The sequence below is a fragment of the Habropoda laboriosa genome, unplaced genomic scaffold, assembly GCF_001263275.1.
Source record: "Habropoda laboriosa isolate 0110345459 unplaced genomic scaffold, ASM126327v1 scaffold207, whole genome shotgun sequence".
In the NCBI taxonomy this organism is placed as follows: Eukaryota; Metazoa; Arthropoda; class Insecta; order Hymenoptera; family Apidae; genus Habropoda; species Habropoda laboriosa.
In genome coordinates, this window is record NW_017100397.1 from 1,284,261 (window position 1) to 1,289,557 (window position 5,297).

Here is a 5,297-nt window from a genome sequence, read left to right on the forward strand (position 1 = left end):
TTCCGGTTCTACGGTAGGCTACCTTGGGATTCGGGGTATTCGCCGCGGATGCGTTCCAAGCGTTTCGGGGTCACCAGAGGTGTGTGTTACGTAACTCTAGCTAGAGAACTGGTAGGACCGTCAACTTTGTTGGCCTGCAGAGCAATGATCGATCGATTATTTACCGGTTCGCGTTCGTCTCGGTTCACCGAGAACCGCGAACGCATTACACGAAACGTTCCACGGTTTCCCGGCACGGGTTCAGTCCGTGGACCCGGAATTTTCATCGGGCTTATCGATCCGGCCTCGAAAATGGAACGCGCAAAAGCGCGCGTTCCAAAGCGATCAGCGACAGCTAACAGTGATAACCGTTCTGCTACTCCTCTTTGGGGATGATTAAAAAGCTGTAGCTATGGTTACAGTTCGTGATCGAGAACACCAAGTGGAGGAACTCGCGAAAGAAAGCATTCCAATTTTATTACCATTCAATTCGTTTATTGGCATTTCTTGAAATTCTCCGATATTGAGTCGATGTTGTTCGAAATTTCTATGTGGGAATAATTAGAAATTATTATAGCGTTGAGAATAGTGGAATTGACGAATATTGGTGATGAGAAATATTACGATATTTAAACGGCGGAATTTTCATATTTGAAAATTTACGTACTTGAAGAAATAGTGTCGTTTTTGCAGAGCGGATGTTATTTAAACTCGATAACTAGAATTACTGTAGAATTGGATATAGTATAATTCATGCATATAAATATATCGCAATTTGAAAACAGTGCAATTTATTAAAAAATAAAAATTAATGCAGAAGTATTGCAATTTTCGAACAGTAAGCACTTGCCAGGAATTATTGCAAATAATATTGAATTATTGGAGAATTAGTATAACATGTATTGCAATTTTCCGATAGCAGAGGTTATTAAACATTCTCCCTAAATTGCTTCATAATACTGTCGATGCGATAAATTGGAATTCTCTCATCGACAGAATGTGAATGTAAAAATAAGAGTGATTAACAATGCTCGTGGATATTTCATGAACAGAATGTCCGTGGATATTTCATTTATTTATCGGTGTTAATTAATGGATCTTATTTTGGTAATGGACAGTTTGGAAAGGAAGTTTCTAAAATGATAGCCTGGCTCTTTCCGCCAGCCAGCCGGCCACATTTCAGCGGAACAGATTAACGAGGGTTCAAGTAGCTTGCTGCGTTTTAATGCGATTATCTGCAAGTTCGGAACGAAACTGGCTCGCCTGGCTATAGCCAGCGTCCATCCAATAACGTGAACACGAATTTCAGACGGCAGAATCTGCTTGAAAACGATAAGCTACCACTTGGGACCAAACAAAAACGTTGAAAATTATTTTTAAATGTTAAATATTCTCCAAATTTTCAAATCAACCCCTCGGGTATTAAATAGTAGCCTCTGATTAATTCAGAAACATCAATTGTCCATCTGGGATGGACAAATGTGTATTGTAAAAATTATTTTCGGCTGCGCTGTAGTACTTGGGCCCACGCCTATTGGGTCCTATGATACATCATTGAAAAGCGTACGAATAGAGGAGTCCAACATAGGTGGTCATTGCTGCCGCAAATGTCCAGTTCAGAAAATATGAATTAAAATGTGTTAGAATTCACCGTTAACATGTGTAAGGGTTTTCAGTTTAAACAGTGCTTCGTCCGATAATTTAAAAGAAACTATATTTATTTCGTCGTTGACTACGCGGTTCAATCTACTCTCCTGCAATCCTTACAATTCTTATACTTCTTACGTTTCTGCCCGCAGTGCTCCTAACGCGTCCTTATATGCCGGCTTTGACGCCCCTCTCTTGCCTTCGGGAAACCCTGGCGCAAGTTGGGGGTTTCTACCCGGCAAGGACCGCATCGCGCGAGCACGTGACTGGGTCCTTACCTGACCCAGCCCTTAGCGCGTGATTCCTACAAATTGCAATATTTTCAAAAAATTTTACACACGTCATCTAGTATACTAATCCTTTTAACTTCTCAAAAAAACCCAGAAAAAGTTATGCTGTTCTAAAGAGTGTCCGAATATTAGTAAGAGTCGCTGTATACTTTCCCAAATACTATAGTACTACCTTATTTTCAAATCTTAAATAAACTCTAATTTCTCGAAGGAATCTCTCGTGAAATACATACTACAGCCACTGACTAACTTAGAAATCTCAATTTTCCATCTAAAAACAAATATATATTTGAAGAATACTTTTAAACATTGTTCCGTACCGAACATTTTCTTTTCTCTAGTTTACGAGTTCACCAGTTGTAAAACGGACCTGAAGGATCCCGCGGCCCATAGGATTAACCGAGACGGGTAGAGACGCATACCCTCGGTAAACGCATAAACGAACGGCGTTTTCAAGACTCGTTTTTACCATCCATTGTTCCGATTTCCTAATTATTAAGGTAGTACTTTCCTTCTCTCATGTCCGATCTTTCTTTTTTCCGGAATTTCCCAAACCCCAGACACCTCATCCTTCTACCACCACCTTTACCCTCTCTCCATCTACTTGACATTTTACCGACCGGTAGCGGTTGAACATCCTACGCACTTCCGACCGCTCATTCGGCCACAGATACATGGTTGATACCGGCTCTATTTAGACTCGAGGCTATCGCGCGGGAATATATGATCTTTTTCTTATACCTGTAGAAATGTTAAATCAAACTTTGACCGATTAATAGGCTACCGGTCGGTAAGCGTCGGCGGCAAAAGAACGATTAATAGGTTACCGGTCGGTAAGCGTCGGCGGCAAAAAAGCGATTAATAGGCTACCGGTCGGTAAGCGTCGGCGGAAAAAAAGCGATTAATAGGCTACCGGTCGGTAAAGTGTTAAGAAACACCCTACGACCAATAATCGATTTTCTATATCCTCCCATTTTTTCACCTCCCAAATAGTGTTAAGAAACACCCTACGACCAATAATCGATTTTCTGTATCCTCCCATTTTTTCACCTCCCAAATTTAACTCCGCCTTCGGTAACTTAGATGCATATCCTCTTCCGAATTTCGAGTCAGTCTTGTTCCGAACGCCAACCAACAAACAACCATCTATTCAATCAGACCGAACACTGAATGATCCACCAAGTTTTTTTATACATCATAAAGTTCGAGATAAGGTACTCCGTGACCGCTTCAGGCCTCGTTAAAAATTATCCGACTATTTTCACTCGTGATCTAAGTCTGCAATACAACGCAAACCGACGCGAGTACACGACAAACATCGAGTAATTTTCAATATATCAAAGGAACCCCTCGCACGTTAAACTACTGTCAAAAATAGATCCACTCCGCGAAGTTCTGAACAGATCAAGTCTTTAGTAGTTTACAATTAGTGATTAGTGAGCCAGATTCCTCTCGAACGCAAAAATTATTTCCTCTGATTTTCCCTTTCAATTTCATTCCCTAAAATGGAAACCCCCTCTTCCTCAACTCACTGAAGTGGTTTTAAAAATGTCGATTAACTCTGTTCCAAAACCTAATTTTGGTCTTTATTCTTTGAAGAAAAGGGTTTTGTTTCTTGAATTCCAAAGGGACTACCACCCAGACGATTCTTAGAGATTCTGAGCAAAGTTTCCCCTGAGATTCCTTAACACGATTTTCCACCACCTTCTTCCTCCCCTTGCTTAAGGGTAGAGAGAACTTTCGAATTCATTAGTCGTCGTTAAAATTATTCGTCGCTTAATAAGCATCCTCCGCTTCGTGCTTTATATAATATAATAGTATATGGAATGTTAGACGCGCGTTGTGTAACTTTAAACGGAAAATTTCTCTAAAAAAATTAGACCAAAATAGACCTGCATACCAAAATAGGTGATAAGAAAAATGGGGAAAGGTTTTTAAAAAATTAACCAACATCCCTTAAGACGAAAAATTGCATTAAAGGAGTAGCATTAAAACGTGTCTTGTAGCGTGTGAAAGAAAACAGATAGTATTAAATTAACGACACGAGTTGGAGGGGGGGATGCAACGCAAATGGATGAGAAACAAACACGGGCCGTGCCACCGCCAAATATTTGAGGTTTCCGTTCGTAGGAGTGTTTGAGCTCGCCAGACACCGGGGGAAAAAAGGGAGGGAGGAAAAGTGTCACGTAGAACACGTGAGAAAAAAATATACAAAAAATAGGCACTTGAAGTGAACCACAGGAAAAGCACACTGCATGTAACAGAAATGTAATAAAAAGCATCTCGCCTCTCAACCGAAACCGTCGAAAATAAAATTAAAAAATTGTCACACATGTTGCACATGTGGGGAAACAAGATTTTGTAGAAACTACTGTAGCAGAGAAAAAGAGAAACAGAAGCGTGAAGACGAAGTTCACGCTTCCTGGAGAGCTCAACATTGGATACTCGTCTGGAGAGAGGCTTTCGCCGTTAACAAAGAGTCCCGGTCGAAGTTATGCAATAATTACTGTGCGGCTTTTGAGAAGAGGGAGGGAACTTTTGAACCACGTAGGTGAACACGAGTTTCTCCGTGGCTTTCCGCCACCCTCCTTCGACCCCTTTTGTTCCACATGGTGTTAAAAGTTGCGCAAATCCAGACGCGAAGCGCGGAATTTTGCGGTAATTTGCACGCGCGATTTTCCATCGAGCGTCTTCAACGACGCTTCTAGACGCTTCAAGGATTCGGTTAATTGCCGGAGTAGTTACACGGAAGCTGTATAACGCTCGTGAAGCCTTTAAAAATTAAGGTTTGCCGACGATATTATGTTGTTTCGTAATGGAAAGCCGTAAAATTGTGAATTCGTTAATTAAACAAAACGTGGAGTTTAATTTAAGTGATCAATGTTTGGAACGTAATAATCTCTATAAAATAATACAGAAATAAAATTCCACATGATAAAGTAATAAATACTGTAAAATTTCATTCCGAGTGATATTCTATCTTTCTTTCCACAAATTCTCTCTTTCATGAAAAATAATCGATTCACCACCGCACGAGAGTTTCATTTTTACATAAATCTTTCTTTTGTTTTCAACTGTATCCTGTTTCAAAGGCTTCGCAAATTGTCTTAAGCTTTTGCTTTTCACTCGTGGCGCTAATTCTTCCTCCCTGTGTTCTCTTTACATGTGGAAACGTTATGAGAAAGGCACGAAAAGTCGCCTATTCTCCCTCACCCGAAATGGAATTTTAATTTCGCCGCGCCACGGCGTGTCGGACAAATATAAAAAAAGGAAACATGGGTTAAACAGCCCCACTTTTCCTCGCACTGTTTCTAAACAGAGAAAGAGAGAGAAGCTGGGAGAAATATTTACAATGTTCCTCTACCCTGTCAACTGCAACTG